Consider the following 23,304-nt stretch of genomic DNA (forward strand, 5'->3'; position numbering starts at 1 on the left):
GAGGAAGACTCATTAACAACCCATGTTATGCAGATGGCACAACCTTGCTTGTTGAAAGAGAAGAGGACTTGAAGCACTTACTAATGAAGATCAAAGACAACAGCCTTCGGTATGGATTACACCTCAACATGAAGAAAACAAAAATCCTCACAACTGGACCAATAAGCAACATAACGATAAATGGAGAAAAGACTGAAATTTTCAAAGATTTCATTTTACTTGGATCCACAATCAACACCCATGGAAGCAGCAGTCAAGAAATCAAAAGACACGTTGCATTGGGCAGATCTGCTGCAAAGGATCTCTTTCAAGTGTTGGAAAGCATAGATGTCACCTTGAAGTCTAAGGTGTGCCTGCCAAGCCATGGAATTTTCAACCGCATCATATGCATGGAAAAGGTGGACAATGAATAAGGAAGACCGAAGAAGAACTGATGCCTTTGAATTGCAGTGTTGACAAAGAGTATTAAATTTATCATGGACTGCCAAAAGAATGAACAAATCTGTCTTGAAGAAGTACAACCAGAATGCTCCTTAGAAGCAAGGATGGTAAGACTGTGTCATACATACTTTGGACATGTCAGGAGGGATCAGTCCCTGGAGAAGGACATCATGCTTGGTAAAGTACAGGGGCAGTGAAACAGAGGAAGAACCTCAACAAGATGTATTGACAGAGTGGCTGCAATAATGGGCTCAAGCATAAGAACAGTTGTAACCATGGTGTAGGACCAAACAGTCTTTCATTCTGTGGTACATAGTACTGCTATGTATGAGTCAGAACCAACTTGATGGCACCTAACAACAACAACAATAGTCTGTGGACATATAGGATTATTTACTGTTTCATCTGCCTCATTCTCCACACTCCATGGTAATTCCATGAACTACGCACTACTCTTTTACTCTCCATTTACTTTATCAGAGTTGGCTTCTGTTCCTTCTAACAAAGAACTCTGATTAATTCACTCCCTACCTCTGAATTTCAGGCTTGAGAATGTTTTAAGCCCCTCACATTTCCTAATATTGTGCCCTTGCATGATCTGGTTTGTTGTCTTCCCCAGATTCACAGAAGGACTACTGTAAACAATTGCCTAGTGCCGTATTAACTGCTGACATTTTCCTACTGTTCTCTGCCTGGATCTCTGACCTTGCATTCCCAGCCTGGTCTCCCATCCATCCTCTCTGATTAGACATGCTTAGAGTATCCCTAAATAATTCCATGGCCTCTTTGCCTAAGTTCATCCCCTCCCATGTCCCTCAGCTGGGCCAGCATCTCCCATTTCTCCTGTCTTTATGTCATTAATCAGTCTATGACTATCAATGCTACATCTCGTATCTCCTCTTCCACTCTTACAGATAAGAATGTGTTTGCTGATTGACTTACCATTGTCTGGTAACCTCATTCTCTCAATCTTAATCCAAACCTAGACCTCAGAATAGTCTGGGAGATACCCCAACAACATCTACTTAATCTGAATATTTGATAGTGAGGCCCCATGGAGGGAATATAGGTATTTTTACAAGCTCCCAAATCATTTAGTGTGTAGCCATTTAGAATATACTACCTTAGATCATGGATTTGTTCTCAATAGCCTTTTCTCTGTTTTCATTTAGAGTTCTGAAGACTCAGTCTTGATTGCCAACATCCAGAGTCACCCTAGAGCCAGGGAATTTAGACCTTTATTCCCTCCAAGGAAGAAGTGAATTCTCATTTGTTTCATGACACCAGAGACCAGTTAAGATTTCCATGGAATGAAACCAAATAGAGCAGCCGAAGTTGTATAACTTTTTTAGGCTCAGGAATGACCTCTGTCTCCATACCAGGCAGTGTTCCAAGTTCTAGACCCACAAACTCAATTGTTTCCTATGTATCGCCCCTCTCTAATGCCATTTCATATCATGATCCTTCATAGCACTTACTGCAAAGTAATAGTGTGCTTATTTATATAATTATTTAATATATATTTGTCTTATCCAGTATATGTTTGATGAAAACAAGGACTATTTTATATTACGCATTGAATGGTGTCCAACACATAGTAGACTTTCAATAAATATATGTTGAATAAATACATATTTCCACCCAGATGTTTCACAAAACCAAAACTAAAAAAAATCAAACCCGTTGCCATCAAGTTGATTCCACCTCATAGCAACCCTATAGGACAGAGTAGAATTGCCCCATAGTGTTTCCAAGGAGCAACTGGTGGCTTTGAACTGCTGACCTTTTGATTAGCAGTTTCATTAAAAAAAAAAAAAAAAAAAGTTTCATAAGTACCTCAAATACAGCATGTATACAATTAAATGTTATCTTTCACTCAAACTTATTACTGCCTCCTTTATGGGCTCTTTTTTTTAAATTTTAGAATAGTTTTAAATTTATAGAACTGCAGATCTGTTTTATATCTTTATAGTTTTTCCATTTCCAGCTTGACATGCAAGTAGAATTATACAGTATATTGCCTTTTCTGACTAGCTTCTTTCACTTCATGATATGCATTTAAATTCCTTCATGTTTTTGCAAGGCTTGTCAGCTTACTATTTTTTATTGCTGAATAGTGTTCCCTTATATGGATGTACCACAGTTTGTTTATCCATTCAGCTATGGAAGGACGTCTTGGCAGATCCCAGTTTTTGGTGATTATGAATAAAACTGCTATTAACATTTATATATAGGTTTTGTGTGGACATAAGTTTTCAAATTAGTGGGATAAATACCTAGGAGTGCTGTTGCTGGATCATATGGTAAGACTATGTTTAGCTTTGTAAGAGACTGCTAAACCTTCTTCCAAAGTGGCTGTACCATTTTGAAGTCCCTCCAGCAATGAATGAAGGAGAGTTCCTGCTGCTCTGTGTCCTCACCAGGGATTGGTGGTGTCAGTTTTTTGGATTTTAGCTATTCTAATAGGTGTGTACTATTATCTCTGTTGCTTTAATATGGATATCTCTAATGACAAATAACACTGAGCATTGGTTTGTCTTTTTGAAAGTTTGGCACGTTTACTATATATCCCACTGCTTACTATTCCTCACACCCTACTGTCTCACACAAACATTGTCCTTAAGGGCAGGGACTTGGTATATGTTATTCAGCTCTGTTCCCAGTTCCTAGACAGTACCTGGCACAGAGAAGGCTTTCATTAAACGTATTAGCTGAGTGACTGACATAGGATTGAGCGCAAACTTAGGCAGTTGTGTCCTTTAGAATGGAACCAGTGCCATATTCTGCCCATTCAAAACTTGTTTAAGGCTGTGGTTTTAGTAGTTTGATGATAGGTTTCCAGTTGCAGATACCAACTATCAAAAGACAGAAAAAGAACATAAATTCCATTCATTCATTTATTCCCTACTGCTCACTAAACATGTAAGCTGGATGTTTCTCCTTTTCGGCTCCCATTCTAGGGTCTAAGATTAGAGCTACAAAATGTTTGTCTGTCTATATGGTCTAGCATGGGAGTAGCAGTATGTTCAAAAATGGTGCGAGGATAAAACCCATTTCTTTCTTCATTAACAGGCTCCATATTGGGTTTCAGAGAAATACTGTTATTGCTGTTTCAAACATTAATGTACAAAGTCTCTGAGGATTTTATTCTATTCTAGAATGGAAGCTCATAAGAGCTTGAGAATGAGCTTTCAGGATGAAATAAAAAGGCAGGAAAAAATTTTATCCAAAAAGCAAATAAGAAACTCTACCAAGCATCTGTCCATATGCTTAAAAATCCAAAATTTGCCATGCTGGAAGTCTATTGATTGATATCTCTCCCATAACATTTGACTAGAGTATTCCACAAGGGGACACACACACACACACACACACACACACACACTCTTCAATACTCTTCTATTTTAAAATACAGGTAGTCCCCAACATACTAAGGGGTTCCGTTCCGATGATTCTTTGGAAGTCAGTTCTGATGTAAGTTGAATACCTACTTTTTTTTTTTCCATCATTATTGCTTTTTATTATCGGTATCTTTATAAATCCGATATTTAATTTGTCATTGTGGGGTTGGGAACATTATATGTAAACTTACAGATATGATGATATCGGCAAATTAAATGCTGCAACATTGTATGTAGTCCATATTACTGATGATAAGATGTACAAACTAAATAAACAAGGAAGGGTTGCAAGTGTGGTTCATGGTAACTCGAATATGTTGCAAGTCAGGGACTACCTGTACCAAAAATGCACTGAATATGAGTTTGGGGATATTGAAAAAACTTGGAAACTTGGGTGAGGACTAGGGTAGAAAGCAGGTGAACCCAGTTTAACTGCCAAGGAAGCTACTCATATGAGGCACTGAGACCTTGCTGGGCACCTTCCGGGGGGTATCAGGATGCTGATCTTAGAGGACACACTGTGAGCCAAGCTTAATGCCCTAATGGAACAAGACTTTGGCTCCTGGTTCATGTCCAGAGTTACCTCAGTTATAATTTTTACTCATGTCTTAAGGCTTTATCCCTTTAAAAGGAAAATTTTCTGGAGAAGGCAATACCTTAAATTACCATTAGATATTTGTCTTTTACTGGGAATGAGATGCTTCTAAGAGAAGTTTTTGAAGGTCTGATGAGTGTTCATGAGGCTATCAGATTACTCTGTAGGACAGAGGTGCAGTGGAGGGAGGGAGTGGAAGGAAGAGGAAAAGCATTCAATTTCCATGAATAGCTTTGCCTTTCCATGAGGAAATATTCTACATCGTGTCATTATATTTAAGATGGTTTCTTGTGAATAACTTCAGTATTTCTTTTATTGTATGGCAATCACGATAATGTGACTTCTAATAATTTATTATTTTTATCTAAACTCATATGCATCCCAAAGCCTTTCCCTCTACTAGTTGCCCTAACTCTTGAAAAATAATCTTCAGTTGACATAACCTAGTTGAGATCTTATGAAAACAGTTCAATACGAACATTATGGATCCTGGCATGTTTTCTTTCTGCCCACCTGTTTTTGTAGCCCTCCTCACTTTGATTGATCTCATTCGCTTTTAGTGCTATTCTCCTATTCCACCGAGCTATAAGTTGTCTTGTGCTCATACCCGATGTACTTAGCACTTTTTCTTCTTCCTGTTGTGTATTTATTTCTCTACTAGGAATGCCCTTCCTTGCTGTTTTCAAATGTTCTGAAGTACCTGTGAGTTCTCGCTGGACATTAGCTGTTTCTCCTCTGGGCAATCTTAGCACTTAGAAGCTGTTGCTGTCAAGTTGATTCCGACTCAGAGTGAAAACAGGCATCAGTCCTTGTCAAGGCATGGTCATCTTTTAAGGCACATAGGAGTTTCCATGTTATTTTATACTTAATTGTACATTTACTTCTCCCTGTTCCCATTAGAATATATATGTGCGTGTGATTCATCTTTCCATCTGCCAGAGCTCCTACACTATAGTTCTTACTCTGTTAATGTTTCTTAGATGAATATAGGAATGAATGGGTACGTGAATGTTCAGGTGATATATTGCTAGATCCAATTCTTTTCTACTCTGTTCAGGTAAGTACAGAAGAGGAGAGAAGATTCCACTCTCACTCATTCCCTAGGATAATTCTGAAGCCATTCCCCCAACATTGTTTTTACTTGTAGAAAACTATTGAGCCTCTCTCTCTCTCACAAATAGCTCCAGGAGAGACAGTACTCGGTTGGGTTATTATTATTTTTTTTTTTTCATGTGCTTTAGGTGAAAGTTTACAGCTCAAGTTAATATCTTACACAAAAATTTATACACACCTTGTTATATGACCCTAGTCACTATCCCTGTAATGTGACTGCACAATCCTCCTTTCCACCCTGGATTTCCCATGTCCATTCAACCAGCTCCTGTCCCTTTCTGCTTTCTCATCTCACCTATGCACAGGAACTGCCCATTTAGTCTCGTGTATCTACTTGAACTACGAGCACACTCTTCACGAGTATCATTTTATGTCTTATAGTTCAGTCTATTCTTTGTCTGAAGAGTTGGCTTTGGGGATGGTTTTAGTTCTGGGTTAACAGAGAGTCTATGGGCCATGTCTTTTGGGATCCCTCCAGTCTCAGTCATATCATTAAGACTAGTCTTTCACCTAGAATTTGAGCTCTGCACTCCACTTTTCTCCTGCTCCATCAGGGACTCTCTGTTGCATTCCCTGTCAGGTAGTTATTGGTGGTAACCGGGCACCATCTAGTTCTTCTGCTCTCAGGCTGACGGAGTCTCTGATTTATGTGGCACCTTTTGTCTCTTGGCTAATATTTTCTTTGTGTCTTTGGTGTTTTTTATTCTCCTTTGCTCCATGTGGGATGGGAATAACTGATGCATTTTAGATGGCTGCTCGCTAGCTTTTAAGACCCGAGACGCCACTCGCTGAAAAGGGATGCAGAACATTTTCTTAATAAACTTTGTTATGCTAATTGACCTTGAAACCATGGTCTCCAGACCCCTGCACCTGCTACACTGTCCCTCGAAGTGTTTTATTGTGTTCAGGAAACTTCTTAGCTTTTGGTTTAGTCCAGTTGTGTTAGCTTCCCCTGTATTGTGTGTTGTCCTACCCTTCACCCAAGATAATTCTTGTCTACTATCTAGTTACTGAATTCCTCTTCTCCCCACCCACCTCACCCTCATAGCCATCAAAGAATGTTTTCTTCTGTGTTTAACCCTTTTCTTGAGTTCTTGTAATAGTGGTCTCATACAATATTTGTCCTTTTGTGACTGACTGATTTCACTCAGCGTAATGCCTTCCAGATTCCATGTTATGAGATGTTTCCCGGATTCATCCTTGTTATTTATCTTTGTGTAGTATTCCATTGTTTGAATATACCATAATTTGTTTATCCATTCATCCATTGATGGGCACCTAGGTTGTTTCTGTTTTTTTGCTATTGTGAACAGTGCTGCAATGGACCTGGGTGTGTATATATTTATTCCTGTGACGGCTCTTATTTCTCTAGGATATATTTCAAGAAGTGGGATTGCTGGATCGTCTGGTACTTCTATTTCTAGCTTTTTAAGGAAGTGCCAAATTGATTTCCAAAGTGGTTGTACCATTTTACATTTCCACCAGCAGCATGTAAGTGTCCCAGTCTCTCCACAACCTCTCCAACCTTTTTTATTTTGTGTTTTTTGGATTAATGCTAGGCTTGCTGTGGTGAAATGCTATCTCATTGTAGTTTTGACTTGCATTTCTCTAATGGCTAATGATTGTGAGCATTTCCTCATGTATCTGTTAGCCACCTGGATCTCTTCTTTGGTCAAGTGCCTGTTCATATCCTTTGCCCATTTTTTAAATTGGGTTATTTGTCTTCTTGTGGTTGAAGCTTTGCAGTATCTTGTAGATTTTAGACATTAGACCCTGATCGGATATGTCGTAGCCAAATTTTTTTTCCCAGTCTGTGGGTTGTCTTTTTACTTTTGGAGAAGTCTCTTGATGAGCATAAGTGTTTAATTTTTAAGAGCTTCCAGTTATCTAGTTTCTCTTCTGGTATTTGTACATTGTTATGTTTTGTATTCTGTTTATGCCATGCATTTTGGCTCCTAGAAATCCTGGTGGTATAGTGGTTAAGAGCTACGGCTGCTAATGCTCCTAGCATTGTCCCTATTTTTTCTTCCATTGATCTTTATCATTTTAGATTTTATATTTAGGTCTTTGATCCATTTTGAGTTAGTTTTTGTTCATAGTGTGAGGTATGGGTCTTGTTTCATTTTTTTGCAGATGGATATCCAGTTATGCCAGCACCATTTGTAAAAGAGACTGTCTTTTCCCCATTTAATGGAATTTGGGCCTTTATCAAATATCAGCTGCTCATGGGTGGATGAATTCATGTCTCAATTCTCAATTCTGTTCCATTGGTGTACGTCTTTGCAGTTATACCAGTACCAGGGTGTTTTGACTACTGTGGCAGTATAACAGGTTCTAAAATCGGGTAGCTTGAGGCCTCCCACTTTGTTGTTCTTCTTCAGCAATTCTTACTTGTACGGGGCCTCTTTCCATATGAAGCTGATGGTTTGTTTTTCCATCTCATTAAAAAATGTCAATGGAATTTGGATCGGGATTGCATTGTATCTGTAGATCACTTTGAGTAGGACTGACATTTTCACAATGATGAGCCTTCCTATTCGTGAGCAAGGTATGTTTTTTCACTTATGTATGTCTCTTTAGGTTTCTTGCAGCAAAATCTTGTAGTTTTCTTTCTATAGGTCTTTTATGTCTCTGGTTAGATTTATTTCTAAACATTTTATTTTCTTGGGGGCTATTGTAAATGATATTAATTTGGTGATTTCCTCTTTAAAGCTCTCTTTGTTGGTGTAGAGGAACCTAACTGATTTTTGTATGTTTAGCTTGTATCCTGATATTTTGCTAATATCTTCTATTAGTTCCAGTAGTTTTCTTGTGGATTTTTTTTTGTATTTTCTCTGTATAAGATCATACCATTTGGAAACAGAGACACTTTTACTTCTTTCTTCCTTACCAATATTACTATACCAGTTTGGATGCCCTTTATTTCTTTTTCTAGCCTAATTGCTCTGGCTAGGACCTCCAGCACAATGTTGAATAAGAGTGGTGATAAAGGGCATCCTTGTCTAGTTCCTGTTCTCAAGAGGAATGCTTTCATCATCTCCATTTAGGATGATGTTGGCTTTGTATAAATGCCCTTTATTATGTTGAAGAATTTCCCTTCTAGTCCTATGTTGCTGAGAATTTTTATCATGAATGGGTGTTGGGCTTTGTCAAATGCCTTTTCTGCATCAATTGATAAGATCATGTGGTTCTTATCTTTTGTTTTATTTATGTGATGGGTTACATTGATTGTTTTTGTCATGTTGAACCATCCCGGCATACCTGGTATGATTCTCATTTGGTCATGGTGAATTATTTTTTCTGATATGTTGTTGAATTCTATCGACTAGAATTTTGTTGAGGATTTTTTCATCTATGTTCATGAGAAATTTTGGTCTGTAATTTTCTTTTTTTGTGGTGTCTTTACCTGGTTTTGGTATCAGGGTTATCCTGGCTTCATAGAATGAGTTTGGAAATATTCCATCCTTTTCTATGCTCTGAAACATCTTTAGTAATAGTGATGTTAACTCTTCTCTAAAAGTTCGGTAGAATTCTCCAGTGAAGCCTTCAGAGCCAGGGCATTTTTTTTTTTTTTTTGGTAGGGAATTTTTAAATTACCTTTTCAATCTCTTCTTTTGTTATAAGTTTATTTAGTTGTTCTACCGTCTGTTTGTGTTAGTTTAGGTAGGTAGTGTGTTTCTAGAAGTTGTTCCGTTTCCTCTAGGTTTTCAAATTTGTTGGAGTACAGCCTTTCATAGTATTCTGTTATGATTCTTTTAATTTGAGTTGCGTCTGTTGTGATATCACCCATCTTATTTCTTATGCAGGTTATTTGCTTCCTTTCAAATTTTTCTTTTGTCCATTTGACCAATGGTTTATCGATTTTGTTGATCTTTTCAAAGAACCAGCTTTTGGTCTTGTTAACTCTTCCAGTTGTTTTTCTATTCTCCACTTTATTTCTATTCTCTTTCTACTTGTTTGAATTGTGGGGTTAATGTTTTGGTTTTGGCCGTTTCTTCTTTTTGGATATGTGCATTTATTACTATAAATTGATCTCTGAGCACTGCTTTTGTTGTGTTCCAAGGGTTCTGGTAGGAAGTGTTTTCATTTTCATTTGATTCGGTGAATTTCTTTATTCCACCCTTAATTTCTTGTATAAACCAGTAGTTTTTGAGTAAGGTGTTGTCCAGTTTCCATGTGTTTGATTTTTTTCCTTGCTTTTTCTGTTATTGATTTCTACTTTTATGGCTTTATGGTCAGAAAAGATGCTTTGTAATATTTCGATGCTTTGGATTCTGTTAAGGTTTGCTTTATGGCCTAATATGTGCTCTATTCTGGAGAATGTTGCATGTGCTTTGGAAAAAGAAGTATACTTGGCTGCTGTTGGGTAGAGTGTTCTGTGTATGTCTATGAGATCAAGTTGGTTGATTGTAGTATTTAGATCTTCCTTGTCTTTATTGAGCTTCTTTCTGTATGTTCTATCCTTCACCGAAAGTGGTGTGTTGAAGTCTCCTACTATTATTGCGAAGCTGTCTATCTCTATTTTCAATGCTGTTAGAGTTTGTCGTATGTATTTTGGAGCCCTGTCATTGGGTGCATGAATATTATGGTTATTTCCTCCTGGTTGATCGACCCTTGAATCACTACATAGTGTCCTTCCTTATCCTTTGTGGTGGATTTTGCTTTAAAGTCTGTTTTATCAGAGATTAGTATTTCCACTCCTGATTGTTGTTTGCTTGATATATTTTTTTCCATCCTTTGAGCTTTAGGTTGTTTGTGTCTTTAAGTCTAAGGTGTGTCTCTTGTAGGCAGCATATAGACAAATTGTGATTTTTAATCCGTTCTACTACTCTCTGTCTCTTTATTGGTACCTTTAGTGCATTTACATTCAGCGTAATTATTGATAGGTGTGAGTTTAGTGCTGTCATTTTGATGTATTTTGTGTGTGTGTGTGTTGTTGACAATTTCTTTGTTCCACTTAACTTTCTGTGCTTAATCATTTTTCTTTATGTGCTTTCTTTTCATCTTTTTCATTGCTGTAGATTTTGTATTTGCTGAGTCTTTAAGTTTTTCTTGTTTTTTATTTTGGTGTGTAGGATTATTAGTTTTGTGGTTACCTTAATATTTACCCCTATTTTTCTAAGTTTAAACCAATCTTTTATTTCTTTATTTCACCTTGACTTTCTCTCCGTACGAAAGATCTGTGACTACATTTTTTAGTCCCTCTTTTTTGTTTTAATGTTGTCATCTTTTTACTTATTGACATCTCTAAGCCAATCTTTTATTTCTTTATTTTGCCTTGACTTTCTGTCCATGTGAAAGATCCGTGACTACATTTTTTAGTCCCTGTTTTTGTTTTAATGTTGTCATCTTTTTGCATATTGATATCTCTGTTTCCCTATTTTCAGTATTTTAGCTTTGATTTATTTTGGTGACTTCCCTATCTGGGTTGATATCTGGTTGCTCTGTTCTGTATTCTAGTCTTGGGTTGTTATCTGATGTTATTGATTTTCTAACCTGAGACTCCCTTTAGTATTTCTTGTAATTTTGGTTTGGTTTTTACAAATTCCCTAAACTTCTGTTTATCTGAAAATGCCCTAATTTCACCATCATATTTGAGTGACAGTTAATGCTGGATATATAATTTTTGGCTGGCAGTTTTTTTCCTTCGAGGGTTTTCTATGTCATCTCATTTGCTTCTTGCCTGTGTGGTTTCTGCAGAATAGTCAGAGCTTAGTCTTATTGACTCTCCTTTGTAGGTGATTTTTTGTTTATCCCTAGCGGCTCTTAAAATTCTCTCTTTATCTTTGATTTTGGCAAGTTTCATTATAATATGTCTTGGTAACTTTCTTTTGAGATCTACCTTGTGTGGGGTTTGATGAGCTTTTTGGATCATCTTTCACGATATCAGGAAAGTTTTCTGCCAACAAAACTTCAACAATTCTCTCTGTATTCTCTGTTACCCCCCCATTCTTGTACTCTAATAACTCATAGGTTATTCCTTTTGATAGAGTCCCACACAATTCTTAGGGTTTCTTCGTTTTTTTAAATTCTTTTATCTGATTTTTCTTTAAAGAAGTTGGTGTCAAGTGCTTTATCTTCAATCTTACTAACCCCAACTTCCATTGCCTCAATTCTGCTCTTATGGCTTTCTACTGGGTTGTCTAATTCTGAAATTTTATTGTTAATCTTTTGGATTTTTGTTCGTTGTCTCTCTATGGATTCTTGTAGCCTTTAATTTTTTCATCCTACTCTTGTATAGCCTTCTTAAGTTTCTCTATTTCTTTGTCTTTGTGTTCCTTGGCTTGTTCTGCATTTTGCTTGATCTCTTGAAGAGTTTTGTAAATTAGTTTTTTGAATTCTACCTCTAGTAATTCCTAGCAATTCTTTACCTCTGGAAGGTTTCTTAATTCTTTGTTTTGGTGGCTTGCTGAAGCCATTATGGTCTGCCTTTTTATATGATTTGATATTGACTGTTATCTCTGATCCATCAATAAGTTATTCTGTTTATTTATTTTATATTTGCTTAGTATGTCCTGTTTTCTTGTTTTGTTTTGATATGCCCAAATAGGCTGATCATGTGAGCTAGCTAGATTATTGGCATCTTTGAAGCTCTCATGTCCTGTCTCCAGGTGGCTAGGGCTGTTACTAGGTATGTGAGCCCAGGAGTCCATTTACTTTTCTTGTATGGATTCAGTTCTGGTGTCCAGGTCGTCAGTCACTGAGTGTGGCATTCAGGGTCTTACCTACAGTCCTAGATGGGCAGGGGTGATTGAAGTAGGCACAAGTATCTGGGTGTAGTGGGGGGTCATGTGCTAAGCAAGACAGGGGACTGACTGCTGCCCCTGAGTGTGTGGGTAGAAGGCGTGTCCCTTTTCCCTAGAGTGTGTAGGTAGGTAGGTTTTGCAGCCGGGCTATGAGTACCCAATGCTGTTGGCTGTAAGAACTGGGAGTCACCACTTATTCTTGGATGGTGTCATGGGTGGCTCGGTGGAGTGGGTGGAGCCACTAGTCCTCAGGCCCCTGATATGGGTAGGTGAGGACCCTGCTTAATGATCAGGGCAGTGTCAAATGTCACGAATATGTCACTCACTGTTATAGCATATATAAAGAGAGGTTTCAGGTATATACCCTGTTATACTGTGCTACTGAGGGCGTACACTGTTGAAATGGGCCTATACAAGTCTATGCAGGGGTGAAAGGCATTCAAAGTCCATGGACCCCTTATACCTGTGCCTAGGCAAAGGGGCTGTGCCTGCTCTGAGTTCCCAGGTTAGGGGAGCTGGCAGATAATTTTTTCCTGTTTGTTAATTTGTCCCCTCTCTAAAGCTGGGAGAATGGCTCAGGGTGGGTAACAGGTCCTACTTCTGGCCCAGAGAGCACAGTAATAGCTGAAGTCGGACCAGGACCTGGAGGAGAATGGGGAGGGAGCAGGTAAATGGTGGCTAGGTACCTCCCAAAAGGGTTTTTTTTTTTTTTTTTTAATCCACGTAGTAGGTTAGATGCTTGTATGTATCTTCGGCTGATTGAGCACTGTTTCTCTCTGGTTCTGGAGGCTTGAGCAGACTCTCCACTGCTTGGTATCTCCTGATGTGGAAAACGCGTCCTGATGGTCACTGCTTGCCTCATCATGCACGCCAGCCAATCCAGCCTGCAGGGTGCTGGTGCCAGACAGGTCAGGTCTGGCAACTTCTTGCTGCTTCTGAACAGTTTCTCCATCCCTCTGCTGTCCTGTCTGATTCCTCAACTTTGTCTTTGATGTTCAGGGCTCCTAGATCATCATACATAATTGATTCACTTGGTTTTTTTGGTCTTTGTTGTAAGAGGGACCACAAGAAGCATCTGACTACTCCAACATCTTGGCTCCGCCTCCTCAGTCGGGTTATTTTAACAGAGTATCTCTATGTTTATATATGCTCTTTGGTGTGACTTTCTTCATTTTTGCTCTTTGATTCGGCGGTCTCTTTTTAGCTATTCCAGCTGATATGCTTACGTGAATGGAGGCATATAACCCTACAGAGTTTTTGACTATGCTAATGTAATTACTATGGTGGTGTCAGCTTGGCATTGACATATTCAGTGTCATCACAAACAGTAAATCTGATCTTTCTATTTTTCTTCCTCTTCTTCAGCTCAGGCAAGGCCTCACCAGAGTCCATTTCCCTAGAAACAAGTTTGTGCCACTTGCTTGAAGAGGGTATTTTGTGCCCTTTCCCGCTCGTACAAAAAGACATTGTCCTACCTTGCTTTATTTTTCTTCACAATGCAGATAGTCATTTGTTTATTTGCTTGCTTGGAGCTAGATTATTTTCTATGAGAATGGGACCTGTCTGTTTTGATCACTGTTCTATCCCTAAAATTGTGCCTGGCACATAGAAGGTGCCCAGGAGAGATTTATTGAACACTCAGTGCTGACACTAGTTCTTAGGAATAAACATGTGTTTATAAGGGATCAATAACCTAACCATAGTGGGCACGCAGTTAATAAGTATTTATTTACCAGGTGCCCATAAGTTGTCTCATGCTGTGCTATTCAATGCCAAGTGTAGAGAGAACCCATGAACAGTATTTCACTGTGTGATGTGTGTATGTTGCTTTCCTTCTCTGGCTCTGAGGTTTTTCTGCATTAAAATGAGGGATTACTGCATATGATCTGCATAGTTCTTTCAGCCAGAACATTGAATTATCTGTGTTTATCTATTTTATGCTCACTAGAAACTGAATAATTGTATTTTTGAGTGGATAAACTTATAGGCATAAAGCATTAAAGGGATAATAAAACACTGCAAATCGCACAGGTCAGGGACCAACGAACTTTTTTTTGTAAAAGACCGAATAGTAAATATTCTAGGCTTTAAGAGCCAGGCACTCTCTGTCACAATACTCAACTTTGCCATCTAGACAATACATAAAAGAATGGGCACGGATATGTTCCAATAAAATTTTATTTATGAAAAACCAGCAGTGGGCCAGATTCAGTCGGCAAGCCATAGTTTGACAACCCCTGGTGTAAATAATTAAAAAGTGTACAATATGCAGGAAGTATTAGAGAAAAACCCACCAACAGGAGGAGAGTCTTTAATCTGTGGTGTCCATCTTAATATTATTAGTAACCATATTGAACATAGAATGATATCAAGGTTTTGTAACCTGAAGACAGCACAGCAATTGTTTTTTCAACATTATGATGTGGATATTTTCAAATTTCACTGTGTTCCATGTAGGCATACCCAGAGGCATATGATTTGGATGCCAAAAGATGCTTTCCAAGCTACTGGGAATAATTCAGTACTAAAGCAATAAAAAATTTTCTTATCAGTCTTACTGGAGGAACCTCCAAAACTATGGCCCCTGGGTGGGGGCCAGAGCTGAAATCATTCCCAAAGCCTACTCTTCAAACAAAGATTAGACAGGGCTATAAAACAAAAAATATTACATATAAGGAGTATGCTTCTTAGTTTAATCAGATGCATGAGACCAAAAGGGTGGTTCTTGTCTGGAAGCAGGATGAGAAGGCAGGAGGGAACAGGAACTGATTGAATGGACACAGAAACCCGGGGTGGAAAGGTGGAATGTGCTATCACATTGTGGGCATTGCAACTAATGTCACAAAATAATATGTGTATTTTTGTATGAGAAATTAACTTGAGCTATAAACTCTCACCTAAAGCACAGTAAAGAAAAAAAAAGTTTCTTATCAGTCTTAAAATGGATATTTCCTGGTCTGTTGACTTCCTCCTTATTATCTAGTTTTCTTTTGCTTTTTTTTAAAATGAAATAAGCTTCTGGAAAGAAAAATATAGCCTCAGATTTAAAGAGTTTTTCTTGTGGGTTGTGGGAGTTAGGTAGTGGAACTAGTATACATTTAAGAATTCATTTATTTCTAAATAATTGCTGAGTTGGCTGCTATGTTTCACACTTCTAAACACTGAGAATACAGCAGAGAACCAACAGTTATGGTTTAGTCCCATGGAATTCGCAGTCACTTATACATTTCTGCCTTTGTGGTGCACATGGCTAACGTGCTTGGGTGTTAACTAAAGACTGGTGCTTCAAATCCACCCAGAAGCATCTCAGAAGAAAGGCCTGGCAATCTACTTCCAAAAACCCAACCGCTGAAAACCCTATGCAGCAGTTGTACTTTGACACACACGGGGTTTCCATGTGTTGGAACTGACTTGACAGCAACTGGGTAATAAGATACTTTCAGTTACAACTTAAAGATGAACCATTTCAAAGTGACTTAAGAAAAATTTACCGTTGCACATACTAAGTCTTGAGATAAGGTTGTTCTAGAGCTCGTTGATGGAGTGGTTCAGCAATGCCACCAGGTACCCTGGTTCTTTCCATATTTCTCAGCACATTGGCTTTTCTCCTTATCGAGCTTTTTCCTCATGCATGCAAATTGGCTTCAGCAAAAGTATAAAGCTTAAACAGATGTCACAGTGGGACCTTTGTGTTTCCTGAACCTAAATCTAAATCTTGGGATCTTACCACTGTGGCAGACAGACTCAAAGGTGACCCTGATGATTTGTGTAATTTCCTTTTTTTTAAGTGTGGGCAGATTTTGTGACTTGCCTAACCAATGGAATATGGCAAAAGATGTGTGTTTTAGGTTGAGCTCTCTAGAGAAGCAAAAGCACTGAAGTGTATAAATATATATATAGGGAGAGATTTTTTTTTTTTTTTAAATCAAGAAAATGGCTCATGCAGTTGTAGAGGCTGAAATGTCTCAAGTCGGTGGATCAGAATAGAGGTTTCTCCTAATGCATGTAGCCACCAGGGCTGGTGAACTCGAGATCAGCTGGTTGGAAAGCAGGACTCTTGTTCACAGGTTGTGAAGATCAATGAATCCTAAAGGTCAGCAGGCAAGACTGCATGTAAGCTGCCAGCTCAAGTCCCGAGAACCAGAGATCAGATGAACAGGAACCAGCTGCAGGAGCCAGAGCAAACAAAAGCCTACAAGCCTTGTCAGAAGATCCACCTACATTCAATGCAGGCCACATATCCAAGGAAACCCCCCCTCAAATGATTGGCCACGAGCAGCTGATCTCATCATGGAGGTGATCACATAACATCAAATCTCATAATGGAAGTGATTGCACCATCCCATGACTATTAAACCACTGAAAATCATGGCCCGGCCAAGTTCACACACAACCTCAAACACCACAATGCCCCCTTTTGAATATTTTATGTTATATAAGATGCTACCTTAGCAGACTAGGGAGAGACCCTCCTTGTGACTTTGAAGAAGTAAGCAGATATATTGGAGAAGTCCACGTGAGAAGGAACTGTGAGTGGCCTCTAGGAATTGCTAGTGGCCACTGGAACCTGAGAATGACCTCCAGTCAGCAAAAAGCCTGGGCCCTTTGTCATCTGGCTGCAAGGAAATAAATTCTGCCAAAAACCTAAATGAACTTGGAAGTGGATTTTTCGCTACTAAAACCTCCTATAGGGTCACTATGAGTCAGAATCGACTCAATGGCAATGAGTTAGTGGGTGGGTTCAAACCTCCAGATGAAAACACATTTCAACCAACATCTTGATTTCAGCCTTATAAGACCCTGAGCATAGGATCCAGTTGGGCCATACCTAGAATCCTGATCCTTGAACACAGATTATAAATGTGTATTGTTTTAAACTGCCAAGTTTGTGGTCATTTTTTATATAGCAATAGAAATCTAATACACCACTTTTTAGTCACATTCATGGTATAAGAATTGGTATCTTCGGACTTGCATTTTGCAGATGAAAACATCCTGTATTATATTTTTCCCCAAGGATTACAGTGTTCCAGTGTCATAGAAGAGAATAGACTTTAGCTTCTCATGTGTCTGTTCTTCAAAAACAAAGAAAACATTTTCTAGGACTCTCCATCCCTTATTAATAGTTTTTACTCCCCATCAGAATTATAACTCATACTTGTTTCTAAATTGGTTGCCAGTAAGAAGAATACTGATATCTTAATCCAGACTAATCCAGATTTATCCTCTGGGAACAGAGAGGACTTCAGCCTATTCTGTTGCTCAAGGCCATCTAATATTTGAACAAAATGGGCTTTTGATGGCAAGAAGAAAGAAGTAGGTGACAATGTTGAGTGGATAATAACAGCGTTTGCTACAGAAAAAAAAAAAAAAAATGGGGCTTTAGTTTTACCATTTGTGAAAATAAGGGTTTGGACAAACTCAAGGTCTGTAGAAAGATCTGGTCATCCATAGTTGCTTCCTAGAGCATTGTGTTGAAAAGGATTCTGTGGCTATTCCTGGGATAAGCTGGAAGAACTATAGGAATAGATTAGTAATATCTGTTGTGGGCACGGGAAGGAGAAATTAGGCACAACTGTGATTCTAATATTTAGAGACAATTATGACAAAAGATGAAAGATGGAAACCCTGGTGGCGTAGTGGTTAAGAGCTACGGCTGCTAACCAAAAGGTCGACAGTTCGAATTCACCAGGTGCTCCTTGGAAACTCCATGGGGCAGTTCCACTCTGTCCTATAGGGTCACTATGAGTCCGAATCAACTCAATGGCAACGGGTTATGATGAAAGATATGTGGTTTAAAATTGGAAAAGCTGTGTGACAGGGTTGTATCCTTTTGCCTTACCTATTCAATCTGTATACTGAGCAAATAATCCAAGAAGCTAGACTATACGAAGAAGAATGCAGCATCAGGATAGGAGGAAGGCTCATTAACAACCTGTGATAGCTTGCCGAAAGTGAAGATGACGGGAAGCACTTACTAATGAAGGTAAAAGGCTACAGCCTTCAGTACGGATTATACCTGGATGTGAGGAAAATGAAAATCCTCCAACTGGGCCAGTAAGCAACATCACAATAAATGGTGAAGAAATTGAAGTTGTCAAGGATTTCATTCCACTTGGATCAACAATCAATGTCCATGGAAGTAGCAGTCCAGAAATCAAACAACTTGTTGCATTGGGCAAATCTGCTGCAAGAGACCTCTTTAAAGCGTTAAAAAGCAAAGAAGTCCCTGAAACTATTGCCCTGAGATAATATTTATACCTTAAACTAAAAATAGCCTGAAGTCTTCTTAAAAACAAACAACAGTTTAGCTTACTAGCAAAAATGTAGGCCTTAAGGATTAAGCTCTTTTAAGGACTGTTCATATGGAATCAAAGTGACAACAGCAACTTGAAAGATTGGATAGGAACCAAGGGGGCAGTGAATTTATGCTAATACGGGAGGAACAACTAAGAAAAGGAGAGTGAGAATGGTTGCACAACCTGAAGAATTTAATCAATGTCACTGAATTGTACTTGTAGAAACAATTGAATTGGTGTATGTTTTGCTGTATATATTCTCAACAGCAAAAAAAAAAACAAAAACAAAAAAGCAAAGGTGACACCTTGATAACTAAGATGAGCCTGACCCAACTGCCTTGCATGCATGCAAAAGCAGGACAATGAAAAAGGAAGACCAAAGAAGAATTGACATATTTGAATTGTGATATTGGTGAAGAATATTGACTATATTACAGTTTCCTGAACTGTGAAATAAGAATGAAAACAGTGAGTGGATTAAATGAGATAATGCACATAAAAATTCCTAACCTACTGTTAAAATGGAGGAGCCCTTCTGGCACAATTGTTAAGTACTTGGCTGCTCACCAAAAGTTTGGTGGCTTGAACCCACCAGCCACTCCACTGAAGAAAAGACCTAAATATTGAGTATACCATAGACTGCCAGAAGAAGTACCAGAATGGGGAGACTTCATCTTGCTTACTTTGGACACATCATCAGGAAAGACCAACTGCTAGGAAAGGACATCATGTTTGATAAAATACAGGGGTGGTGAAAAAGAGGGAAACTTCAATGAGGTGGACTGACACAGTAGCCTGCAACAATGGGCTCAAACATACCAACGATTGTGAGGATGGCACAGGGTTGGGCAATGTTTCATCCTACTGTACTTAAGGTCTCTGGGAATTGGAGCTGACTTGGCAGCAACTAACAGCAACAACAATGTGATGATGAAATAATATAATTTAGTATTTAAGAGTGTAGGTTACAGTATCATACTGCATTCAAATCCGAGCTCTACCACTCAATAAAGTTGCGGTCATCAGCATTTTACGTAATTTCTCTGTGCTTCAATTTTCTTGACTATAAAATAAGGATGAAAACAGTGAGTGAGGCTTAAATGAGACAAAAATTCCTAACATAGTGTGTATAAGTTTTTGTATGAGAGACGGACTTGATTTGTAAGCTTTCACTTAAAGCACAATAAATAAATTAAAAAAACTAAGCAAATCAAAACAGCCACTGAATGGTTGGCAGTTCTTACAGCAGTAACATTAAATTCTCAAAAAAGTTACCCTTTTGGTAAGAGAATTCACCTTTTAATTTAAAATGTCAAGGGCTGGAATAAAAAAGACTTGTGATTAAAAAATAAAAAATCCTAACCTAGTGTTAAAATGGAGTAGCCCTGGGGGGCACAATGGTTAAACACAAGGGTGCTAACCAAAAGGGTAGAGGTTCAAACACACCAGCCACTCCACAGTGAAAAGATCTGAAGATTTGCTCACATAGAGATTACAGCCTAGAAACTCTTATGGAGCAATTTTGCTCTGTCACATGGAGCCACTGTGAATTGGAATCAATTTGACGGCACACAACAGCAGTCTTAAAATGTACGTTTTCTAAGAGTACAGAGTATTTGATAAATGTTATTTGCTATTATTTAGAGGTATAATGACCACCATGTTGATGATTTAAAAGAAAGATTTCTTGTATCAACATAAGATTCAGGGTAAAGTTGTAAAAAAAAAAAAAAAATCAATCAGGGAAAAATTTCACTCTTGATAATACTATCATTATTGATAGGGTTGGTTGGTTCAGAACAGTCCTGGTTTTGTCTGATATCAGTGTAATTATAAATACTCCTTCTTTCACTCTGAAAAATGTCCTGGTTTGGATGCTAAACTATATAATAACCTTAACTGTTGTTCTTGTTAAGATTTCGAGTCCCAAGAACTTTTTTAGGAATACTTTTCTTTTTAAAAGATATTTCTGGTTGATCCCTTCTGGACTGCTATGGAGAAGTCAGTGATTTTTGCTTTTTTATGTGTGATAGCAAGGCCATGTGAGAAATTTCACTGTTGCCTGCAATAATCTTCAGTAATGCCTGCAATCCCACACTTAGACATTGTTCTTTGGCTTTTTTTTTTTTTTTTTATGTTGGAATGCAAATACCCCTTCTCCAAAGAGGTAATTCGTTAGAATTAAAACTGGGTTGGATGGGAACTTCAAATCAGTTAGCGTATTGAATCAAGAAAGGTTCCCTATTCTGAGATATTTATCATCCTTTCTCAATTATCAGATGATTTATATAAGGCACAAGCCATTCTTGGGAGTGAAGTCATCCAAGAAATCCAGGATAATCCTGCATCTTTGATACAATTCAAATGAAAATAAATCAAAGTGAATTTAAAGTATTATTACAGGTATAAATGCAAAGAAAGTGATTTGTCATCTTCCCACAAATAAATTGGGATGGAACTGCCATATATTAACCCAGACCAGATCTTACATTTCCTGGGAGTTGACACTGACTGAGGTTCCTATGGTCAGTGCACATAAGAAAGGAACTAGAGAAGCCATATTTGGATAAGGGAAAGGCAATGTGGACACAGTTTATTTTAAAGTAAAATACAGCAAAACTGCCAGAACATTGAAGCAGGTGGCTAACAGTCTATCACTTCATCAACCGATGAATTCTATCAATTGATATTTAGGTAACTGCCTCCTACATTACATGGGAGCCCAATTTTCTGTTCTCCTCTTGTTAATCTCATTTTATTGTAATTATATCATGATGCATGTAAATTCGGAAGATTACTGTATTCTAACAATGATTTAACAACATGTTTCATGCATCTAATGAGCACAGACGCCTAATTATCTCAAAAAGAGGGATGTTCAATTCTATCCTTCTGAACTTCCTACTATTTCTCGTAGAAGACAACCATCTTCTTGCCTCCAAATTTCCAGTCACCTCAAAAATACATAGACTATAAGGTGGTGGATATTTGGAGGATTCTAGGAGAAGTATAAAGAGCCCTTGTGGTGCAACAGTTAGTTACTAGGCTGCTAACCAAAAGGTTGGCAATTTGAACCTACCCAGAGACTCAGTAGGAGAAGGATCTGGTGATCTGCTCCTGTGAAGATCGCAGCCTAGGAAATGCTACGGGGAAGTTCTGTCCTGTTACGTGGCGTCACTACAAGTCAGGATCAACTTGACAGCTACACCCATGATCACCCAGGAGAAGTATAGTTTGCTATTGACATTTCTTGATCCTAAATAGACCTTACGTCCTCCATATCAAATTTAAGATGTAAGAGTATCTCAATTTCTACTATTAAAGTACTAAAATTTGAAATTGTCTTTAAAAGGCACCTCGAATCTAGAGTACTGCAATGTTTTGCAGAATATTAGACCTTCCTTTTTGTGAAATTGCCATAGGCAGCATGTGACTTTGTGCCTGTTACGGCCTCTCTGTGTTTCCTGAGTAAACATCTAGAGCTTGATATTCTATCATCAGCATATAGCTCATCACCTTAAAGGCATGATTAAACCAGGGAACCACAAAAGCCATTGGTATAATATACAGGCATATAAGCACAACAAAGGGAAATTTTCTGTCAAAGCAGTGCCAAATTAATTTACCTCTCCATACTTAATCATGCATGATAGGTTTTATTGCTGCTTCTATAATCTCACTTTTATTAAGACTGTTATCAAGCTCAGAATTCAGAGTTTACCAGCACAGGTGCCTAACAAATAAAAAATAAAACATATTCATGCCATAGGAATTTAGTCATAGCTAATGGGGGTTAATTTTTATTTTTGTCGTTAAAGTTAGACTACATATTTAGGAAATTCGTATGGTGAAGACCTTAATTTCTTTATACAGGAAATGTTATTAATACTATGTGTACTTCCACCCCCTCTCTGCCTCTCAATGAGTCTTTGTAGAAAAATGCCAAGAAAAGCCCTAGTCCCTCAGAACCACCTGTGTGAAAACACAAAGACCAAGCATTGTATGTGAGCTTGAAATGATGACAATCAGAAATTTTAAATGACCATGAGCAAAGTCAGACAGACGAGATTTTCAACACAAGGAACATTGTTTGATTTTCATTTTGTGTTCAGTAACTTGGAAGAGACTCAGGCAAATGAAGTGCCAGGTGGTATCTTGGAAGAATTTAGCCCCACTCATGATCATATCAGCATTTCCCCCAAACCAAAAAAAAAAAAAAAAAAAAATTGTCACTGAGTCGATTCTGACTCATAGCAACCCTATAGGATAGAGTAGAACTGCCTCATAGAGTTTCCAGGGAGTGCCTGGTGGAATTGAACTGTTGGCCTTTGGGTTAGCAGCCGTAGCTCTTAACTACTACACCACCAGGGTTTCCACCCAAGTTACCCCAAATAAACATATGTAAGAATAAGGGTATATCCCTTGTGCAAAAGCAGCTTCAAGACAAGATCTCAGAGATAAAACCATAAAAACACATAGTGACCTAAACAAGAAAGCCTCAGAAAATATATGAGTGAAAGTATAAAGTCCTATTAAAGGACAAACAAGATTGGGGCAAATGGAAAAATTTGCCATAATCATGCATAGGAAGGCAACAATACAAATAATAGCTCTCAAAAGTAATATGTATATTTAATACAATTATAATCAGAATCCAAGCCTTGGAGTGGAGAGTTGTGTAAAATGATCTAAAAGGAAGAAAAAATGAA

The sequence above is a fragment of the Loxodonta africana genome, chromosome 1 (assembly GCF_030014295.1).
Source record: "Loxodonta africana isolate mLoxAfr1 chromosome 1, mLoxAfr1.hap2, whole genome shotgun sequence".
Taxonomy (NCBI): Eukaryota; Metazoa; Chordata; class Mammalia; order Proboscidea; family Elephantidae; genus Loxodonta; species Loxodonta africana.